Here is a 24,806-nt window from a genome sequence, read left to right as displayed (position 1 = left end):
ATCACAAAGGGACCATACCTTAGAGCCTTGATTTTCTTACAAGGCCCCTCCAACCTCTCCATGTTCAACTGTAACCATACTTTGTCTCCCACCTTGAATGTTTTCTCTGTTTTGTGTTGAACATGGCTGGCCTTATACTTCTCCTATGACTTCTACAATGTTTCGTGTACCTGTAGATGGATATGTTTGATCTTCTCTATAAATTTGCAGCCCTCAAAGCATCTCTTGTAATATCTTCTGTCACTCCTCCTTGTTGCCCAAATGCAATATCCAAAGGTGAAGGTTGAAAGTATTCAAAAAAAGTCTCATATAGGGATTTTCCTATAGAAGTGTGGACTGCTTTGGTACAATAATGTTCTATATATACAATATTTTCATCCCAGGTCTTTGGATGCTTATGGTTGTATCCCCTCAAGAGCTGCACCAAATTCATGTTGACTACTTCTATCTTCCCATCTGTCTATGGATGGAATGTTGTAGATCTCTTCAAATTTGTCTCCATCTTCTCCCACAATGTAGTCCAAAATGCACTGAGAAATCTTGTGTACCTCTCTGCAATGATGCTCCTTGGTATCCCAAAGTGCACCTAGAGCTGTCTAAAAAATAATTTTGTTGCTTATTTTCCGTTGATGATCTTTTTATAGGGTTCATAACACACATCTTGTTGAACGTGTCAACTACCACAAATAAGTAGTCATGTCCTTTCTTGGATGTCAGTAAACCTCCCACAAATTCCATGGAAACTATTTCCAAAGGACAAGTAGGTAGAGATAAGGGATAATATAGACCCTGCTTCCTGTTGCTAGGCTTGCTAGTACAACAAAGCATGCATCCTCTTATGAACCTAGCTACCTTCTCTTGCATCTTGGGCCAATACACATACCTCTGCAAGTTAACCACAATATTCCCTAAACCAATGTTCCCTGCAACCTTGGAGGTGTGAGCCTATTTTTTCAGCTGCAAACACTCACCTTTAGGACCACATAACTTATCTAGTCTATAGAGTAACCCATCCTGGAGGTGGTAGTCAACGGTGTTGTCAATATCATGCACATGACTCTGACTCTGCAACTATTCATACACCTCCTTGAGGTCCTCATCTTCTGAATATGCGTCTATATATGCTTCATGGGTGAATGACTCCATGTGCATAAGAGTCACCAAATCTATAATATTTGATGTGGGTAGCCTTGAAAGAATATCATCGAACTTGTTTGTGCTTCCCTTCTTATACTTGATCACAAAATGAAACTTTTCTAAAAACGTCATCCACTTGTAATGCCTGGTTTATTGTATTTTACTCTTGTCTTGGAAGTAATGTAATGGTTGGAGAACTATGTGGATTATTTCATCCTTTCCCATAAGGTAGTGCTTCCACTTCTTCACAACTTTCACCATGGCATAGAGCTCCTTATCGTAGGTAGGGTAGTTAAGAACTTCCCCCTAAAATACTTCAGAATGGTAGCAAATAAGCCTTCCTCGTTGCATCAAGGCAACTCCCATAACATACCCACTTGCATCTGCCTATGCTTCAAAGAGCTGGTGCAAGTTTGGTAATGCTTGAATGGGTGCTTGACTGATCTTCTTCTTCAACTCCTCAAAATCCTTTTGCTGACCTTTTACCCACTGGAAACTCTTTCCACTTTCTATTATGGCATGGAGGGATGCTACTACCATTAAAAATGAGGTTATGAATTTCCTCAGGTATTGTGTTGCTCCAATGAAACTCTTAACCTCAGAAACATTAGTAGGCATCAGCTATTTCATGATGGCCTTCATCTTAGAAGGATCTATCTTCAACTCTCCTCCACCGATCACATACCCCAAATACACCAAGGACTGATGCAAAAAATTGCACTTCTTGAGATTTTCTAGTAGCTAGTGCTTCTTCAATGTTTCCAGCACTTGCATCAAATGTGAAACATGCTCTTCCCAGGTAGCACTATACACTAGTATATCATCTAGATAGACAATAACAAATGAATATATAAAAGGGCATAGTATATAATTCATCAATCTCATAAACATCATTGGTGCATTACATAGGCCAAATGGCATAACTAACCACTCATACAAACCTTTCCTAGTTTTGAAGGCGGCCTTCCATGTATCTTCTACTTTGACTCGAACTTGGTGATATCCAGACTTCAAGTCTAACTTGGTGAAATAATTTTCTTGCTGCAACTGATCTAGGAATTTTTTTTTCGTGGGAAGGGGATATATGTTCTTGAGCGTGATTTTATTCAACACCCTGTAATATATACACATCCTTCAAGTCCCATCCTTCTTTGGTACAATGATGATGGGTAACCCACATGGTCATGTACTTAGTCAAATGAAAACTTGTTTCAATAGCTACTACAACTGTTTCTTTACCTCACTTGCTTCTATAACAGATTGCCTATACATCCTAATATTTGGCAATGGGGAGTCTCACAAGCCTCGTCCACTGATTTGGGCTTGAACAACATCACTTTCTCATGGAGATAGCGGTGTAAACCCCCCAAATACATGACTAGTACATTTGGGTTCTTTGGATAGATACCTAACATTATAGCAATGTTTCTGAATTTTGTGTGTACTCCTACACGCTTTGGTCGAGATTTTGCCTAAAGTAATGCCACCAAATCCATTGGTCCTCCATGTACCCAATGGGATCAAACTGTGACTTAATGAGGGCTTTGAAATCCTCCCACTTAGTCACTAGAGGTTCTCCCTCCAACATCATGGTTTCCGTGTGGCTCTCCCACCAAGTCAGTACATGGCCCTCTAATCTCAACTGCGCAAATGAGATGGTATGGATTGATATCAACTTTTTCTTCCTTTCTAAAAAGGATAGATTCATGACACTCATACTGGGTTGATATTTTTTTGGTTCTTTCTTTGGTTGGTTCTCCATGTCCTCCCGATATCCCAATTCCTCTTTTGATTTGTCCTCTGAATTTGAACCCCCATATTCTCCAAATATCCCCATATTATTGCTCAGGGCTGCCATGAGGAGGTTTACATTATGGTTTATATCTCTGAATTGTTGTTCGACCTGTGAAAACCTCACCTCTACATGATCACGAGGTTCATTTACATATTCATCGACCATGATTAGGGTTTTACAACTTTTTACCCTACCAACCTAAATCCCCTGCAAATATCCAAAAATACCCAATGAAACCTGCTCTGATACCAAATGATCTATAAACTTCTGTGGATATTCCATTGGACATTTTGTCACAACAAATCTAATAGTTATTAAAACTCTGAAAAATATACACTATTAAAGTTTATTAAACTCTAAGATTGATGGATTTAACTGTAACTAGTGCATGCATGTAAATGGAAATTATGTGGAAAAATAGACAACAACAAAATAAGCACACACACACACAAGACACAAGATATTCTCTCTAGGCAACCCTTTCGGGAGAAAACCCAGCTAGAAGTTAAGGTCACTTCACTTTCTTTCTCTGTCTAGAAATATGGTTGTAGGTACAAAAAAGAAGTAATGCATGTGGCCCATGGGCTGCTATAGTGCACATATCCTCTTTGTGTTCTCTACCTCCTATATTTCCTTGCTATCTTTTCTCAGCTATGGAACAAAATTCTCTTGAATGAATGAATGCTTCTTCCTCCTAGTGGCCCGGTTATAATACATCCTGATAGCCTACTAGTGGTCAAGTTTGACTACATCAACTCTTAACTGGAGTTACAAAATAGACTATTCTAGATTTTTTTATATCACAACCACGTGGCTAGCCCATTTTACATGAATAATGGGGGCTGACATGACATCCTCCCAAACTATAGGTGTGAAAACAGGAAGGTCAACTTTTGAGTGTCATAACTTTCGCATATGGAAACTAATTGACGTGCTTCTTGTGCTGTTAGAAAGGTATACATCTGTATAATAGCATTAAAATGTGTATCGCTGGGGAGGAAAAGTGTTATCCCAAAAAAATGTCATTTAATGCCTCAAAATTCTTCTAGAAGGTTTTAGACCCTGTTCCACCAAACTAGGTCCCGCTAGTAAAAATTTTCATGTGAGTTGATTCCTCCACTTTTTTTACTCCAGATCCATAAACGTAGATGAAAATAAATATAATGATCCAATTTGGATCACACCTCCCCATTTTGGGAGGATTTTGGTTCCCAAAATATTTTACTAAATGAGGTGAGGAAATGTTTCCCCCATCTTCTCTTTGGTGTACCATTTAGCTTTTCCTAGAAGTTGTCTCTTCAACCTAATTTGCCAAAGGTTATGCTATCCTTGTCTTGTATTTCTTGACCTCTTCTGTAAAGTTGTATCTTCTTTCAAGTCCACCTGAGCGTCTGGTGCGAAATCCTCCATAGAAGGTAGGACTTATTCCTCTTCGTGATCTAGCAAGTAGGGCGCATATAGTTTCAAATTATCTACGTTCACAATTGAGTAAATGTGCATATATGGTGGTATACTGATTCGATAGGCATTATCACCCACCTTTTCCAATATCTCAAAGGGACCATAACTTAGAGCCTTGATTTTCATACCAGGCCCCTACAATCTCTCCTTGTTCAACTGTAGCCATACTTTATCTCCCACCTTGAATGTTTTCTATATTTTGTGCTGATCATGCCTGACCTTATACTTCTCCTGTGAATTTTATAGTGTTTCTTGTACCTATAGATGGGTCTACCTAATCTTCTCTATAATTTTTTCAGCCCTCAAAACATCTCATGGAAGATCTTCCCTCACTCCTTCATGTTTCCCATATGCAATATCCAAAAGGTGAAGGTGGAAAATTGTTGGCATTATGAATTATGTGTCATCCTTGGTGGAAGCCTACCTGATGTGTTTTCCTTGATGGAAACCTACTTTATGAGTTGTTATTTGATGGAAACCAACTTGATACAGATTTCAACAAGATGTGTCTGCAGATGTGACAGAGAGTTTGATCAAAGGTATAGCAGTTCAGGGACATAGGAATCACAAAGTTGAAATATTAAGAAATATACATGGGTTTTTAAGCAAAGCCGCATACGCACGCGAGTATGAAGAAGCAAAGGTGCATACAATTTCCGCACCATGGTATTCTAAATACCAAGGGTCTTTACCATGGTATTTTCCTGTGGTATTGAGCCGATTAATAGATGGTTTGATTCCTTATAAGAAAACCATAAGCTAGAGTATGTTTTTGACCTGTGGTATTGAGTAAAGGCTAAGTTATATAAGGAGATTAAGATCAATGTGGTAAAGTTGTGCAAGTGATAAATATCCTATGAATAGTTAGATTTGAAGAAAATATGCATGTAATGAGCTATTAATGTTTTTATTGATCTAAAACTATGTATGCACCTAGGAATTTGATGATGAATCAGATCCAATAGATCTGAGATGAAAATCTTTATTATGAGGTGATTTGATCTATGTTGATAGTGTTTTAATGCATGATTTTTCTATGTATCTTGATATTTGGGTATGTCTAAAGTTTTGTGTTGTAGTGAAGGTTTGATTCAGAAATTGCAAATATGTACGCGAGTATTATAACTTGCAAGACGTGTATACACACGGGTGTGATACTGGTAAGTCACGTTTACGCAGGTTTTTTTCCTCGAAAGCATGTATACTCGTGGATATGATTTAAGGAAAGCGTGTACATAAACTAGGGTTTTGATGAGAAGGATGTTTGATCAGTTTATTCAGTCTTATTGCATTTCTGATGTCTGTCAATGAAGTCTTATTGATGATCTGGCCTTAAACAATGATGTTTTTATTATGATTTGACTGATTGAAGAATGATGGTGATACTTGTTGATTGTGATTGAAGTTCAATAACAGTTTTGTGGTTGGTTTAGAATGATGCAGTAGTTCTGGGTATGATTCACTATTAGTTTCAGAATGATAGTAGTTCAGTTTTCAAAAATTAGTGATTTAATATCTATACGCGGGTATGCTTCATGGAAAGTGCACACACGTGGATTTGCTACTGTAAAGTAGCGTATATATTTTGACATATCAATGATTAGGGTTTATAGTAACAAAATATGATTTCTATGATGTGAAATATGTTTATTGGTATTTTGATGACAATGATCTGACTATTCTGGTTGTTTAAGTTGATTAATTTGGGTTTCAGTTGATTGGTTGATTTTCAATTGATTCAGTTGATTTAGTGATTGGGTTTCAGTGAGTGGTTGGTTTTCTGTTGGTTCAGTGATTGGTTGGTTCAATGGTTGAGTTACCATGATGATTTTAATTTTTAATGATTGGTTTTGAGCTTAAATGTTGGTAGTGGGCCCAGTTTAAAAATTTGATGAAACGTGGCCTACAAGTTGTGATGTGTTGTAGCAGGTGGATCTAGTATGAAATTTATGAAATGTCATCCCCCAAGGTGTTGAAGGTTGTAGCTTTCAATCAGGGAGTTGAAGCTTCCTTCGAGTGGTAGCTGGTAAATCAGATCAAGGGGTTGGATCTCCCTTCCAGTGGGTTTCAGTAAACAAGATCAGGGGCTTGGTGCTCCCTTCTAGTGGGTGCTAGAGAACGAGCGAAGGTTGTAGCATTCTACAGGTGGGTTCCTGTGTGCTAGTATGAGTCTACGCCAGTAAAATATTGGAAGAAGTGTTTCTTTATATTAAAAAGAAGATAGAGACAACAATAACAATGGTTTTTTCCCACATTACGTTTCCACCTTAAATCATGGTGTTCATGTGTTTTTATTCTGTTTTATGGTTTACTTTGTTATTACTGCACATGGTTACTGTTTATATAATGTTGAATGAAGTATTGATGCACTAGATTAAGATAAATAGAAGATGAATTAACTGAAAAGTAATTTTACTGGATATATGCTAGTTGCCTTAATAACAGTCGCATACACACGCAAGTTATCTTCAGTAAAGTTGCATACAGAATCAAGATATGAAATTGAAAAGATTAATGTTTTGAAAATATTGATTCACCCCCACCTCTCAGTATTTATTGTTGGAAATAATACTGAGAGGGGGGGTGAATCAGTATTATCAGATCAATCAAACTTTTTCAATTTCATGCTCAGAAACATATACGCTACTTCAATTAAGTGAACCCGCGTGTACACGCTACTGTGTCTAATGAAACTCGCGTATATCCAGAGATCTTATAATTCAGTTAGCTTAATCTTCAGTAAATGCATCAGATCATTATTAAGCATATTAACAGTAAACAGGTGCAGAATAACAGAACAGAACATCACACAAGAGCCACACACATGAACACCATGATATAAGGTGGAAACCCAATGTGGGTGAAAACCACCTGCTGCAATTCGTCTCTTTCTTCTTTAATAAGAAACTTCTTTTACAATGCACTGGTGCAGTCATTTACCAGCACGCAGGCTGCAACCTGCAGAGGGCTACAACCCTCATAGCTCTTGTACTAGCTGATCCATTTACTAGTACGTAGGTGCCAACCCTACAGAAGGCTACAACCTTCACTCGTTTTCCAGCTGCTCCTGGAAGGGAGCTACAACCCCCTTGGCTCTTGTACTGGCTGATATGTTTACCAGTACGTAGGTGCCGGCCTACGATCTTCCCGGGACCACGTTTCATACATTTTCATACTGGATCCATGAAACAATCATCATTGTAGAACAACCTGCATCATCAATCACTGAAACACCCAATTCTGAATCATTGTAACCCTGTCAACAACAACCAGACAACATAACAACAACCAGATCCAACTTCATCTTCAAATATCATACTTCACATTGTATATGCCACTTGGATGAACCCAACCTGCGTGTATACGCTCTTTTACCAAAGCCAACCCGCGTACAGATCTGCAAATTCTAACTTATAACTCTGCAGCTATATCAGACATCAAAACATACCCAGATCATAATAATAAACATGCGTCAGTAGATCTGATCTATCCACAGTCAAACCATATGAAGATAATCATTCCAATCCTTGAGATCTCGTTCCATCATTCATCATCCTCCACATGAGTGAAACCTTGGTTCAGATCACCAACCCATAACCAGCACTTGGATCTCACACTTCCTCAGATCTTCACCACTCACACACACTCTTGCACCTTGCCTGCCTTCATTTGCCTAATGATCTTCTCCTTATATAGCCTTAGGCCCTTTACAATACCATGGTCCAAAACCATAGTAACACAATACCATCAACTTCAAAACTAGGGATCAACACGTCCGTCGAGACGCCATGGTCCAAAACCATAGGCACAACTTCCAAGGACTAACCGCCATGGACCAAAGGTACGTTTTCACATACACGCTCTTTTACTGAAGCCAACCTGCGTGTACACGCGACTTGGGCTTAATGAACCTGCGTGTATGAACTTTCTTGGCCTGCTGTACTAAGATCTGTCTTCTGATTAAGTGCCATCACCTGTACCAACCTCTGAGCAACTGTACCAACCTCTGAGTGAGTTGCCATCAAGGACAACACTTGAATCATAATGCCAACAATCTCCCCCTTTGGACTTGATGGCAACCACCACACAAAGTCACTCTCCCCCTTTGACATCAAGGGCAAAGGGCAGACCAAGATATTCTCTTCTTTGGTATACCTTCTGCTGTCCATACTCCCCCTGAGTACCTGCTGCAATCTCCAAATGTGCTCCCCCTTTGTGTATGCCAAAGTGTACCAATCTATCCATCCTGCTCTTGCTGAATTGTGTTGTTCATGCTCGCCTTGACTGTAGGTAAGATCTGCAAAAGATGTTCTTCAAGAAGAACAAAGACTTATACACCATAAAAGACCTTCCTATCACCAAAGACTCATACATACATCCATCTCTCAACTAAGTGAGGATATACAAACATTGACTCATCCATCCAACCAAGTGGGGATACATCAAAAGTTTACATATGACAACCAATCGTATTGCATCAATCATCCCAGGCATAGTGGGGAAACCAAAATAGGCCGTTACATGACCTTGACACCATGAAAGAGATACCATAAAAGAGATACATGTTGAAGTTTCTGAATGGGCTCCAAGTTGTATCAATCCATCCATGCTCCCCCTGAGTAGATGCAAGTTCTAAGACCAGCAATTCATTCAAGACCATGACTATATGATCTGTACCATCAGCCTGCAATGCCATTCCTTTGATCAAAAAACAAGATGTATCATTTAGCTTCATAGACTTTATCAACAACTTCTAACCATAATGCCAAAAATGCATTATTTGAAGTATATGCTCCCCCTGAGCCTGTGCCATCTGTAGACAGATCTGATCATGCATACATCAGTAATAAGCATCAAGATCTCATCATCAAGTTAGGATTAAACACTTCTAGCATCTTACAAGTATCAAAACATTTCCAAACATCCTCAGCAGACTGTAACTGTTAACCAATAGAGCATATACTGGACTGGATCATATCAGACCCCTTTTCTGAGTCTGTCCCCACTGCTTTTTCACAAACTGACATATACGCGACTTTTCAGTGTGAAACTCGCGTATATACGCGGCTTTACTTCATGAAACTTGCGTATGATAATTAGAACACTGAAGTTTTACATCTTCAGCTCCCCTTGAGTCTGTTATGTCTGTGCTGTGCTGAGTACCCTATGCTGTGCCACATCTTTCTGGCTGAACTTCCTTCTTCTTCCATATCTTCAAGCATGTTGATGATTTCTTCTTATCATGAGCTTTGTTCCTGCAATCTCTTGCTTTATGTCCAAACTTGTTACATGCATAGCATCTTACATGTTTCATATTCCTCTTATAGCAATCAGCAGCTTTGTGGCCAAATATATTGCAAGAAAAGAAATATCCATTAAAGTACCTTGAATGTGATGATCTTTCTGCATGATGGTCTTGAAACCTTCTTCTTCTACATATGGCTGCAACATGTCCAAGATTATGACATACATAACATTCAACATTATTCATGGGAGGAGTAAAAGATTTTCTTTGAGGAGTCTCTTTCCTTGATTGTTGATGAGGTTGACCTTTCATCTCCTTGTAGAGCCTTTCAGATTTTGCATTAGAGATTCTTGTCTTACTTTGTGAAACAGATTCACCTTCAATAGACTCATGAAAACCAAGACCAGTTTTGATAGCAGGGGACCTTTGACTACTAAGAATATCATCCAAGATCTTAGTACTATCTTGAAATCGTAATAGTTTATCCTTTTCTTCTAATTTACTTTTCAAGATATTTACCTCAACTTGATGTTGTTCTTCTTTGTCTAGACATTGCTTCTTCAAGGTCTCTTCAGCTTTCCTTCCTTCATCCAACTGATGCCTTAGTTTGAGGATCTCGTTTTCTTGCTCTTTATTCAGTGCTAGCAGCATTTGTCGAGTTCTGGAGGCACATTCCAACAGATCTTCTAATTTGATGATTTCTTCTTTGAGGGCATTCTCCTTTTTGCTAGGTAGATCTTGCTGATCTATGGTTTGATCTGATACTTCATTTGTTTGTCCATCTTCATTCTGAGGTGATTCAGGATCTGAATTCTTACTTCCACTCAACGGCAGGTTGTCATTGTTCCTTTGAGCTGTCTTCTTCTTCTGACGTGCTTTCTTCCCCATTGTTCTACGAATCTCCTTCAAGCGATCAAGCTTCTCTGAAGGACCTGCTCTGATACCAATTGTTGGAAATAATACTGAGAGGGGGGGTGAATCAGTATTATCAAATCAATCAAACTTTTTCAATTTCATGCTCAGAAACATATACGCTACTTCAATTAAGTGAACCCGCGTGTACACGCTACTGTGTCTAATGAAACTCGCGTATATCCAGAGATCTTATAATTCAGTTAGCTTAATCTTCAGTAAATGCATCAGATCATTATTAAGCATATTAACAGTAAACAGGTGCAGAATAACAGAACAGAACATCACACAAGAGCCACACACATGAACACCATGATATAAGGTGGAAACCCAATGTGGGTGAAAACCACCTGCTGCAATTCGTCTCTTTCTTCTTTAATAAGAAACTTCTTTTACAATGCACTGGTGCAGTCATTTACCAGCACGCAGGCTGCAACCTGCAGAGGGCTACAACCCTCATAGCTCTTGTACTAGCCGATCCATTTACTAGTACGTAGGTGCCAACCCTACAGAAGGCTACAACCTTCACTCGTTTTCCAGCTGCTCCTGGAAGGGAGCTACAACCCCCTTGGCTCTTGTACTGGCTGATATGTTTACCAGTACGTAGGTGCCGGCCTACGATCTTCCCGGGACCACGTTTCATACATTTTCATACTGGATCCATGAAACAATCATCATTGTAGAACAACCTGCATCATCAATCACTGAAACACCCAATTCTGAATCACTGTAACCCTGTCAACAACAACCAGACAACATAACAACAACCAGATCCAACTTCATCTTCAAATATCATACTTCACATTGTATATGCCACTTGGATGAACCCAACCTGCGTGTATACGCTCTTTTACCAAAGCCAACCCGCGTACAGATCTGCAAATTCTAACTTATAACTCTGCAGCTATATCAGACATCAAAACATACCCAGATCATAATAATAAACATGCGTCAGTAGATCTGATCTATCCACAGTCAAACCATATGAAGATAATCATTCCAATCCTTGAGATCTCGTTCCATCATTCATCATCCTCCACATGAGTGAAACCTTGGTTCAGATCACCAACCCATAACCAGCACTTGGATCTCACACTTCCTCAGATCTTCACCACTCACACACACTCTTGCACCTTGCCTGCCTTCATTTGCCTAATGATCTTCTCCTTATATAGCCTTAGGCCCTTTACAATACCATGGTCCAAAACCATAGTAACACAATACCATCAACTTCAAAACTAGGGATCAACACGTCCGTCGAGACGCCATGGTCCAAAACCATAGGCACAACTTCCAAGGACTAACCGCCATGGACCAAAGGTACGTTTTCACATACACGCTCTTTTACTGAAGCCAACCTACGTGTACACGCGACTTGGGCTTAATGAACCTGCGTGTATGAACTTTCTTGGCCTGCTGTACTAAGATCTGTCTTCTGATTAAGTGCCATCACCTGTACCAACCTCTGAGCAACTGTACCAACCTCTGAGTGAGTTGCCATCAAGGACAACACTTGAATCATAATGCCAACATTTATCCCAACAATTGGTATTAGAGAAGGTCGTTTGGCATAAGCTTGATCGCTTGAAGGAGATCCGTCAAGATGAGTAGTCATGAAGGAGTATTTTCTATCAGACCTCCTATATTTAATGAAACTAACTTTGTCTTTTGGAAAGTTAGGATGAGAGAATACTTGCAGGAACTAGGAGTTGATGTATGGGAAATCGTTGAAAGTGGATATCAATATCCAACCTCTATTCCTTCAGATACTACAGGAAAGAAACAATATGAAACCAATGAAAAAGTTGTAAATTCCATCTTAGGAGGTTTGGTCGAGTTTGAGTTCGTGAAGGAAATGCAGTTGAACACAACAAAGGGAATGGGGGATAATATTATCCAAATTTATGAGCGAGACACCAAGGTAAAAAGTGCATAAACTTCAAAAATTCATAATATAGTATGAGAAATTGAAAATTCATGATGATGAAACTATTGCTGAATTTTTTCTTAGGGTAGATGAAATTTTTAATTCCATGAGAAATCTTGGTGAAGAAATAAAAGATGCTACTATTATTGAAAATATTTTTAGATATCTGACTCCAAATTTCGACTCCAAAGTCTCTACTATTGAAGAAATGTAGGATCTGAAAAGTTTCACACTTGATCAACTCCATGGAATATTGAAATCATTTGAGATGAGGAAAGGTGGTCCCTCAGACATGAGAGAAGAAGCCTTCAAAGCTACTACACAAGGAAAAGAACAGGAGGAATCAGGTTATGTATCAGAAGAAGAAAAGGAAAAATTCATAAAGAAACTCCAAGTGGGTACTGGAAGATTCATAGTTAATCTTCCTTTCAAATGTTTTTCTTATGGTAGAGTTAGTCATTATGTTGTTAAGTGTCCCTATAGAAAAAAACAGGAGAAAGGAAAAGATGATGCAAAAAAAATAGGAAGAGGTTTGAAAACAAGAGAATTTTATATACACATGAAGACATTGATGGTCTTTCAAATGGTGAAGAAGGTGAGTCTAATGAAGATTGTCACTTACCTATGGCATTTGAATATAAAAGTACTAATGAGTTTTATGGCCTAGAAGAAACGGGTACTTTTATTGAAAACTTTGACGGGAATATATCAAATGTAGTAAAAGTTATAGATGTCAACAAATATTCAAGTTTGGGAGCAACCCACTTTCTATTGATCAAGATTGAAGAATACGAAGCACCATCAGGTATGGGTTTTTGTTCAAAATGTGATCCATTTTCTTGTCTATGCAACAATGATAGTGGTGATGATAGTGAAACCAATGATGTTTCTCTTACGGGTAAAAGTGAAAGTAATCACTCTAAATAGAAAACATATTAAAAAATGATGCCTCTTGAAGCAGCAGATCAAGGAAAATTAGAATCAATGGAAAATGCAGATGTTCCTATGCTAAGCAAAGATAATTATCAACAATGGAAAGGAAATATGAAGTATAATATAATGAATCTCGATGTCTAGCATCTAGTGTGCAATGGTTACACCAAGTTTCCTCCATCATACAAGGAATTGATATCTTCACTTTACTAATCTCAGTTTCTAGGTCAAAGGGTTTTTCAGATTGGGTCTTTTGGCTGTGGATAACATTTCTTTCCTTGTTCACTAACTCTTCTTCTTGATTCTTATCCTGATTTTGAGGCTTGCCCTTCTTGGTCATCTCTTGAGGAGTGACACTTGGGTTAGGGTGCAAGGATGATGCCTCCATGGGCTGCTGTTTTGAAGAAGCTGGTTCAGTGACTTCTTCAATGGTTACTTCTTTTGTAAGCGAATCTGTTGGGTTATTTGGCTCTGTAACTATGGCTCTTTTGGGCTGTTGATTATCTTTTATCTTTTCAGGCTGTGTTATATTTACAGTTCTGCTCCTTAGCTTGTATTGCTTATGGACTTCATAAACAGCTGTGTCATAGCCTTGTTTGAAGTCAAATGACTCACCTGATTTGATTGGGAACAGCTTGATTACCTCATCCTCATGGTCTTCTTGTGTCAGAAAAACTTGACTTTCACCATCTAGACCCATTAAATTAATCTGAGAATCTTCATTGGGTTCACTTGATGTGGAAGTTTCAGCATAGTTTTCTTGGAAAGGGGGTCTTATGTCTTGGTCAGGATTAGTCTTGCCAACGTTTGGATTTTGATTTCTCCTAAAATTTGGATTCCTAGGAGGGTTGTTTTGTGGTGCTTCCCATGAGGACTTTCTCTCAACCGATTCCACTCTATCCCCCAATCTCTTCATACCAGTGAGTATTGCATCCAACTTTTTATCAAAGGCTGAGGGTTGTTCTTTGAAGGTGGTTCTCTTTTCCAACCTTGCCCTGTTTCTTTTGGCAATCAGGTTAGCCTCTACTGTGACAACAACCTTTTGGGCCTCTGCAAGGGTTTGAGGGTCTCTTTCCTTCAACTGATAGGCCATGTCAGGGTCAAAACCATCAGGGAATTTGTACAAAGCTAAATTAGGAGGGGGTCTTAAATTTTGTGGGATTGTGTTATATACATTGTTGAATCTTGCACAATACTCCAAAACAGTCTCTTGGGGACCCCTTTTGATAGTGTCATATTCACCAAGTATGTGCAGAGGATCCTTCTTCTTCTCCCATCTGCTAGTAAAGGCTTGATAAAGCTCATCAGGAGTTGTGATGGAATTTGCATTCAGGGATCTAAACCAAGTTCTTACATCACCAGTTAAGCTTTGAACAAACATCCTCATTCTCACACTGTCATCATCTATTTCATAGGTCTTAAAATGGTCTTGCATCCTTTTGGCATGCTGAATAGCTGTCAAAGGGCCAGTGGAGTCAAAATATGAGATTTTGGTTTGGTAGTCTTGGGGTAGAGCTGCAGCATTAGCTGGTATTTGCAAGGGTGCATATCTGTTAGCCATATTCACATGGTTTGGGGGATTCACAGGAGCAGCTGAGATAAAAGGAACGGTGTGTACCACAGGGGTAACAGGTGTGGTATCACCTAGAGTGTTGGTCAAGGGGATATGTGCAGTGGGTGAAGATGTGCCAGGAGGGCTTTAAGATGTAGATGGTGAACTGGGGGAGACAGGGGTAGAGCAAAATAGAACCTTGATAGGGGTTGGAACTGGTTCAGGGTGGGCTGCCTCAGGACTCAAATCACTAGGATTTTCCTGCCTTTGCTGCTTCCTAATTATTCTAGGGATTATATTAGGATTCTCAAAAACTGCTGGATTTGGGTCAGGGTTTGACCTAGTGTGTCTGGTTTCCCTTTTAGGAGCCAGCTTCTGAATTTGTTTTTGGTATTTTCTAAGATATTTTAGGTTTGTTTAAGGTACTGTTTAAGATTTTTAGCACCACTGTCTACGGATAGACAACAGCTTGAAAATTATGCTTAGTTCCCCAGTGGAGTCGCCATTTATGTTAACACCCAGGTTGTTCCCTATGACTCCCAAGGGAATACGGCCGGGGTAACCACTAACCAATCTTTGGATTACAGTTTCTAGCCAAACTGCAATTAGAGAGGGCTCTCTCTTTATGATTTGTCTCTGTTATGATAGTGTTTTAGGCTAGCTATTATGCTCAGGTTTTTGTTTATGTTTTGGTTGAAGGATGTCTTTCAATGCCTAAGATGTAATGTTTAGACAGTTGTATTTCATTGCGCAATGGAGTCTAAAACTGTGAAATTTTTGAAATGCTTCAGTGGGAATGTTCAGATTGCCGGGCCTATTGGGTATCTCAACAAACAAAATTTAAAGTTTAAGTGATGATGTATGATGATGCATGTTTAGCTAATGAAAATCAATTAAGAATTCTCCATTAAACTAATGCTGTGAAAGTGAAATATATTGTTCAGGAGCAAACTTGAATTCCTGAAACAAGGGTCACTGTGAAAGATATATTCTGAAAGTGTATCAATTAAGAATTACACCTATCAAGATTATAACTGAGGAAAACATTCATTAACAACTTAGATTGAGCCCAGGGTATTGCAAGAATAAATCCTGAAGGCTATTCTTTTTCTTTGCTGCTAAATACTAAGAACTTAGAAACATGTATGGGTGGTAAAAGATTGAAACATAGAACAAAGAGAGTTACAGAAAACTTATTGTATATGAGACGCACAGGGATCCTACAAACTTCAACAAAACACCATGAACGCATTTAACAGCTCAGAACTTCAGAAATTCCATTACTTCCGTTATTAAACTCTGCAAAGATTACAGCATAGGAACTTCTCCAAAAGAAATCAACAACAACCCCTGCAAGCTTATGCGAGGGGCAAATATATACAAATGGTAATACAAAATATCTATGGCGTTGAGTCATCTGAGAAATAAATATTTCACCAACTTTGTACATAACAGCAGATAAAAAGTTATTGATGTCTTTAATACATCATAAATGTTCATTTAAATCAGTCAGAAGATATTTTGGCCTTTGGAGGCCACTGAGTCGGTTGGAATGATCTGCTTTAAATGCTGGAAAATGCGTTGATGTGGCTGCTCTGCTGTAACTTTTTCGGCCCTGTCACCTGTAGCTGTCCATCTTGACTTGCTGGCCGAGAGTCCTGCTGAGTTGGCTCAGCTTGTATTTTTTCATGCATGCTGATTTTACTAGCTTTTCCTGTGCATGCCACCTTGTATTTTTGATGCAAAACTTGAAGAATGGCTTCCTGGTCTATAAGATCATCTGTATTGCCTTTGTCCACCATTCCTGTGTGGGTAGTTGATGCCTGAGAATTGCATCCATAGTCTCATCTGCCTCTGTGTATTTATAGAAGTTAGGAGGCACTTCAAACAGGTGATTAATTTCATTTATTATGAAGAATAAATTCTCTACTCTATTGTAGAGACTTTGTCCTCTAGTTGGCCCTGTTTCTTCTGAGGTGCTGGGCCTTTCAGTGATCTGACTGGTGGCAAATGTATTGACCCTCTTGGCATACTGCTCATGGGTAAGCAGTTTCCCTGCACTGTTCAGTAAGCCAGGGAGACCTCGGTTCTGTAATACCACAAATTTGTCCATAAATCTGTTCACCTCGGTCTGCATGTCTTGGGTCCTTCTCTCCAATGTCTGCACTAAGTTTCTTAGTGTAAGGACCCTTTTTACCAACATAATAGTCTCAGTTCTGTTAGGAATTCCCATGGTTGCTAGCTGAGAACTTGTTCTGTTATTGAGCACATTGATCATCCTGGTGGCAATTTCAGGCATATTGCCTAGAGCTGCCCTTGACCTCTGAATTTCCTTCTGTGCTTTTCCAATGAGCTCCAACTGCTCATGGATTGTGTCAATATACTGCCATTGGTCAGTAATAGACTGGCCTATATTGGCCCATAGCACTGTCTTGATCTCAGCCACCACTTTGTCCAGTTGGAGCTCCTTTTCTAGCTCCTTTATCCTGTCTTTGAGGGCTTTTATTTCCCTGCCCTTTTCTGCCACAGTCTGCTTGGACTTGTCATATCTTTTGTTGACTTTGGCTAATTTCTCTCTGGCCTCATTTAGTTCTGTCATTTGTGCTTCCAAGGCCTGGATCTCATTCCTCAGCTTTTGCATGTCCAGGCTTTGGGCCTGCTCTGTTGTTGCTGGTGGTGCTGAGGTGGATGGTGTTGCCTGTTCTGTTTGTTGAGGAGGAGGATCAGTAGGTAGAGCGGAGGGACTAATGTTTTTCATTTTCATGTCTCCATTGGTTTCTCGGATGGGGAAGGCACCTTCTAGTCTCTCATCTTCTCCTCTATTGTCAGCCATAGCTTCAGATAGGATGGTCTCTAATTCTTCTTCTGCTATACGATCTTCGTATATCTCAGGAGGTTCACCTATAGGTTCTTCTGGATCACTGTCACCGAAGAAGAGAGAAGGGTGACTCAGTGATGTGGTGGGGGTGTTGGGTAGGAATTTGCCTGTTTTATCTCGATTCCTACGAGGCATGAAATGGAAAGACTTTTTTTTTTTTATTGCTTTTGTTTTTCTTTGGTACCTGCAAAACTGAAACAGATTGATCTACAACTAACTATCTTGCTGAAATAAAATGCAGAATTGAAATGAAAGCAGGAAAGAACTAATCTACTTTGCTCAAATGGAATTGCAGGAATGGAAATGCTAGTCTACGCTTGCAGAATTGAAAGGCTAATCTATGCTTGCAAAATTGAAATTGCGGAATTGAAATGCTAGTCTATGAAAGCAGGAAATGTCTATGCTACTTTTGCAGAATGGAAATGAAATAAACTACTTGGCAGAAGGCGAGAGTAAGAAAACAGAAGAAAAGCAACAATTACTAATACTCTGACGCTTCCCCGGCAACGGCGCCAAAAAGATGGTGGGCTCCAGTATTGTAGCAATAATGCTACAACTCCTGGAGCTTCCTTCTCTAATTTTATCAACCCGGTAGTTTGTAACAAACTTGGAAGCGACGGTGTTGTATGCACAAGTACTAGCTCTTGTCGCAGCTGTCACTTGGTCAGCTGGCACAAGTCCGCTAGGGCTCAAGCCAACTTCTATATGTTCTCAGAAGAAGCTTTCTAAATGATGAACGAAGGCTATCTCAAAGGAAATTAACCTACTTTGCAAGAATGAACTGAAAGCCAACCAAACATGGAAACCCTAGTAAACCCTAATCTGACCAGCTTAATCCTTACAATGCAATGATGGGAATGCAACTCCTAACAATGATGCCATTACTTCTAGTGAGATGAGATGCATGAATTTAAACTACTTCCATTGAAGAGAACACGTTTTTTGTATTTTTGCTCAAGTGGTTGGAGTTATTATGATTGTGCTTCTTACTGGGTCTTGATTGTGCAGGGGTAGTTCAAAGGGGAGGAAGGCTTGGGAAAGGTCAGGAGGACTCTGAGAGGTTCCAGGGGATCCCTAACATCATTCCACAGAAGTTCACAACATTCAGGTGCTTGGCAACCGTGTTTGCAGGCTTCTACAGGATGTCTGCAGGGGATCCTACAGGAAGCTCGAGATTTCTACAGGAAGTCTGCTAACTTCTACAGGATGTCCTGCAGTCGGAGTTTTGGGTGATGGAGGAGTGAAGGAGCTGTATGGGTGGATAGGTAAGATGAAAGGGGAGCTTGAGATGGCTCAGGGACAGAGAGATGAGATGGGGAGAGAGTGTATAAAGCTGGTTGGTCGATAGAAGGGTAGAGGCAATGGAAGGCCGAAAAGATGAGGCAACGTGGATAATAGAAGAGTTGGTGGGCAAAGGATCTAGCTGCAAGGTAAGGAGATGGCTTAGGGACGACTGAGGAGGATAAGGAAGTGTTGAAGTGGTGCTGCGCAGTGTAAATGAAACAAATCACCTCTGTCTTGCACAAAACCGAGAATTCATCATCCTATTCTATCTGTTTTATTAAAAATCAAAGAACAGCGATGTAAGTTAAGAGAGAAATCATGCATGGAGCTGAAACAAGGGGTTATTGCTCAAGATCTAACTGCATGGATACTTCTACCAATGGAAATATGACTTCAAAGCTTGCATGAACATATAAGACTGCGTTTTTCAGTGGTTGGCACGGTCTACACCCCCAATCTCTAAACAGAGGTGGCAGTGAGTGCACGATCAACCCTTTTTTGGAGCTCTGATGAATTTAATCCTCCTACTCTAATCTAAGCTGCTGAAAGCACTTTATCTAGAAACTAATCCTACTTAATCACATCAAGAAAATTGAATGAGCAGACCGTGTTTTCCAAATGCATGTCAAGGCAAAGAAATGAAATGTTGAAAGGAAAGACAAGTAACAATACAAAGAAAAGGAGGCCTATTGCTCTCAGGTTGGGCCCTAACCTGAGAGCTATAGCTCCTCTAAGAACTCAGAATTGAATCCAAATCTGCCTGCCTTTCATTAAAAGATCATAATCATGAGTCTAACAACATGCCAAAATTGGCTTACAAAGAGCAAAACCAGAGCTACAGCTCGTGATTCAAAATCTACAACAAAGGTTCAAGAGTCTTTATCGAAGGCTACAGCCTCAATATTTATACATGATGAGGGCCAAGCTGGCCTCCTCAATTAGTGGGGCTTGGCTGTCCAACTAAAAGTAAACTGTTGTTCCTGTAGAATCCGTTGGCTGCCTTCTAGCTCGGTGGTGATAATTGTTGGAGCTCGGAGTTGGGGTGGAGATCACGAGGAAGGTCATTCAAGGCTGTGGACAACCTCCCTTTAAACCCGCAATGCCACCTTGGTTGTCTCCTTGTCTCCATCTGCGTGGTCTTTGCTCCATTTAATGTCAAAAAACCTGAAATCATCATGTATTAGCCACATAGGCATAATGACTGCCCTTCTTCCTACAAATAACACGAATGTACTAAGAAATGATGCATAAGTGATAAAAAATGAAGGGTTGAGCAAGGTAAGTAGGCCAAATGAGCCCAAATTGTTACCAAAAATTGGGGCTCATCAGTGACTAGGCGATGACAACTACTAACCAGTAGTAGGATTGCTTAATTTGACATCTTCAGTAGCCACTAGAAACGCTTTGCAATGAGGAACTTGCATGTGATAGAGTACCTTTGAGCAGCTTGATCTTATTTTGAAATTATGAATCCTCTTTATCTCTTCAACATCAAAGAAGTCATCTGGTTGTTCTGTAACCTGTTGTATGTTTTTCTTGCAGGCTATATCAATGATGAAGTCCCTCCAACGCTAGTATACATTCTGTTAACTTGTGTAACATCAATATATTGTTAACTTCACATTAAGAATTTGAAGGAAAGACATCCAAAGTCAATAACTTAGTCAATTTTCCTTCTTCTTCTTCTGTGCAAGTCATATATGTATTGAATTCTGTAATGATGTCATCAAAGTTTTCTAACATTTTACTTGCTACATTTGGTGTGTTCAGAACCAAACAGATTTTACCAGGACTGTCAGTCTGTCTAAACACGATGATGCTTCACAACAAACAGAGGTAAGGTTTATTACATAAGATTTCACCAAGATCTAGTGGCTATGTATTAAATACAATTTTCTTTCGTGCCTTTTGCCAGTTGGTGGTAAGAAGATCAAATTCTAATGAATCCATGCTATACAATGTACTTGCACAATATGGCACTGACCCCATCAGAAATACAACCCATCTCAGAACTACTATAGTTATTTTGTAAAATTTTCATTGCTTTATTAAATAATATATCCTTGTTTCCATACTATGTTGGTTTGTTGACGTCGGTGATCTATGAAAGAAATGGATTTTGATATTACTGGGCTTTTAAATTATAAATTTTAAAATGAATTTTCTGATTAAAGCCAGCTTTTGTTGTCTCCATTTTGCAGAGAAATCTTTCTAGGCATCTCGATGATCTAAACAAATTGGGGTCTGAACTATCAAAGGTTTCCAAAGATGAAGTTGTAACAAAGACCTCAAATTTTTCTGCAACGAATGTACGCAAAAAAACTATCTTGCTTTACTTCTATTAATGTACCATCCTTTGTACTTTCCTTAATGATTGCCCACGGATATTTACATCATTCCAATGAATGGTTTTAGGTTATTATTTCCCAGACAAAGCCATATATAGTTGCCAAAGATACTGACTTCAACACTGGTTACAACTTCTCTGGCACGACTCATGGAAATCTGGATATATTATTAACCAAGCATCCACTCTCAGGAGGTACACACGTAAATACTTGTCTACCTTCAATCATCCTCACTTTTCGGTTTCTGAAATTTTTCCAAGACTGAACAAAGTGCTATTTCTAGATGATGATGTGGTCATGCAAAGGGACTTGACACCTCTTTGGAGTATTAATTTGCATGGGAAGGTAAATGGTGCCATGGTGATTTGTGAAGTAAGGTTTCATCACTTGAGTAAGTACCTTAACTCTTCAAAGTTTTTCCCAAATGGTTTTGATAGAAATGCGTGTGCATGGATGTCTGGATTGAATATTATTGATCTTAATGTTGCTCTTTCCCTGTTCGACAGCAAAATAGGTATAATATTCCGTGGAGATTTGGGACATTGCCTGCAAGTCTGATTACATTCTACAATATGACCCAAAGCCTGCAAGACTCTTGGCTTTCAGTTGGTTTAGGGCATGACTTTGGAATTGATCAGCTTGATATAGAAAAATCTCTTGTTTTGCATTTTAATGGCAACTTGAACCCGTGGTTACAGATAGGTATTAATAAATACAAGCCATATTGCGCTAAGTATTTAAAACAAGAGGGTCAATTCATGCTTGAATGCAATGTCAATGGATGATGCTCTGATATATTTATGTGGATCATATCTCAAAATGGCAGATTTGTGAAGGCATAGCGGTGTGTGATGCCATGGAATGGATCGACGTGGTTTTGCAAAAGCCTTATTGGAAGCAAGCATGGATGTGTATTGGCTCATGGGCTAAACCTTTGAAACAAAATTATTCTTTTATTCAAGATTGTAATATCATTTAGTAAGCGCTTCCAATTCTGGAAGCTATTCCAATTCATGAATCGTGTCCTTTTAGGCTCCTACGGTTTTGAATCTCATTGAATCTATGATTAGAATGCTGTTAATTTTCTGATATTGGCCTAGTCATAGGTAACTTATACAATATAGATGATAGAGGAGAATCATAATTTTAAGGACTCGAGACGTACTCTGATCAATTATTTGATTCTTTTTCTACTCAGAACAGTCTCAAAGAGTACAGGGAAACTAGCTTTCTGTATTTCGAGTTCATTCTTCCAGCAGGGCCTGCATTCCAATCAACTATAAAAAATGGTGTGAAAATTGCCTAAATGACAGAATTACTTGGCAAGAATATAAATATAGGGTTTTGAATATTTATCTATATTATGTTTCATTCCCATTTGGGGATTGAGCGAACGAGTTTTGGACACAGTTGAAGAGATCCCCCAAATTTTAGGGGATGGCACTCCAAAATATATAAAAAACTGCCAAGTTTTAACATTTTATATCCATTTTGACCTGCAAAAATCTGGTTTTCTCTGAAAAAAAACCCCTGTAAATTCAAATTGAGTACCTATCTACCCCGCTGGAAGAAAATGGGGGACTTCGCTCTCTTGCACTTGCATATCAGGTTAATAATATGGCTTCTTTTGCTTTATCCATGGGCTCAATCTTCCCAGCAAGTTCCAAAGGGCAGGAAGGAGAGTCCAGGAGGGCCCTGGCATTTTATTGCTGTAAATGTCAAAACAACAACTTATATGAATTACTTATCTGTGGTTCACTCCATTTATTCTTTCCAAGTTCTGCACTTCCCTGCAGACCTCGGCAGGGACTACGCCATAGCAGTGGCTCCTTGTTGGCTATGGTGGTTATTCTCGAACTATTTCTTTCTTTTTAATGAGGGGCATACCTTTTTGGGTGGTATTACAACGAGTTCGTTCTTTTTGGTTTTTTTTTGGCAGTATTATAAATAGTTTATTCTTGTAAACTTTTTTTGGTTTGGGTCGTATCATCAATAGTTTGTTCCTATATGTTTTTTTTGGTATTCTAAACTTGCTTATTCCTTATTTTTATTTTTGAATATTTCTATTTTTACAATTGTTGGCTACATTGATTCCTTTTAAGTAGGAGGTATATCAATGTGGGAAGAATAATTTTGTTATTATTCCTCTCATTTGCATATTCATGTTTTAATGTTTATATGCATGTCAATTTTCTAACAACAAATAATAAATTAGATCAGGGAGTTTTTTCTCTTTGAATTGTAAAGCACACAAACATTTAAAAGGCAAAGATTTGTGTTTTTAGAAATGTACTCTGATGAGCCTCATCATTGGGTAATTATATGGGCTTTAATTCACGTCCTAGCCTAGTCAAACCAACTATTCTCACAACTTATTGTATACTTTTGATTATATTTTGTTTATGAGATGAGTTAGAGTTGGATATTTTGCTTTGTGGTCTAATGTGCATTTCATGCAGAAATAAAGGATGAAAGCAAGGAATTTTGGCAAAGACCTTGGTCAAAACTCGAATGGGACAAGGGAGAGGAATTATAGGAGGTAAATCCTCCTCATTTACTACCCCTCCATTTGCATATTCCTCCATCAGCTTGGAGTGAAAACAACCAAATAATGAAGACTAGAAGGCAATCGAGCAAGCGAAACATAAAGCACCAGTTTATCTCGAGTTTGGGAGCTGAGCCTCCCTAATTTTAAGGTAGTCATTGGAGACTTCAGATGGATAAGTGGAGAGGCCTAAGACCTCAGTAGGATCTGGATTTTTTATTGTAAAACTCTACTCTATTTTCGAGTTGCAAGACTTGTGACGATTTTTGATGTAATCCATTGTTTTGATAATAAGAACAAGTTTTGTTTTGAGCCAACACTGAGTTAGCTCAGAGGGTTGAAGCTCTTGGGTTAGGGCCCAACCCTAGCAGCCAAGGCTCCTCTTTATTGTACATGTATGCTAGCATATATTCGTAGTTTAATTGTTCATTTTCTTAAATAGTTGCATTTCCATTACATCAATGTAGAGTAGATTGGTTGTATGTTAGTTTGCTTCCATTTGTGCCTTCTTTCAATTAGCAGGTTAGCAAGGAGAAAAAGATCACCATAAGGTTGTCAGCAAGTGTCTCGGTCTCAGCTCCTCCCTCTGGGACCATGACTTGAGAAAGAGACCCTTGAGCAACCCCAGAAACACAAATTTCTAGTTCTTGCATGAGCTTTGGAGTTTGTTGTCATGATTCAGTACTTGGTTCATTTCATTGTCATATTTTTCCATTACTCTATTTTTGCAATAAGATCTCATTCATATTCTCGTTTCCTTTAGCACTTTCTTCATGCATAATATGTGCA

This window comes from Pinus tabuliformis, chromosome 5_2 (assembly GCF_031772625.1).
Source record: "Pinus tabuliformis cultivar Carrire ecotype Pingquan chromosome 5_2, CPIR1, whole genome shotgun sequence".
NCBI lineage: Eukaryota > Viridiplantae > Streptophyta > Pinopsida > Pinales > Pinaceae > Pinus > Pinus tabuliformis.
This window is presented reverse-complemented; position numbering follows the sequence as displayed.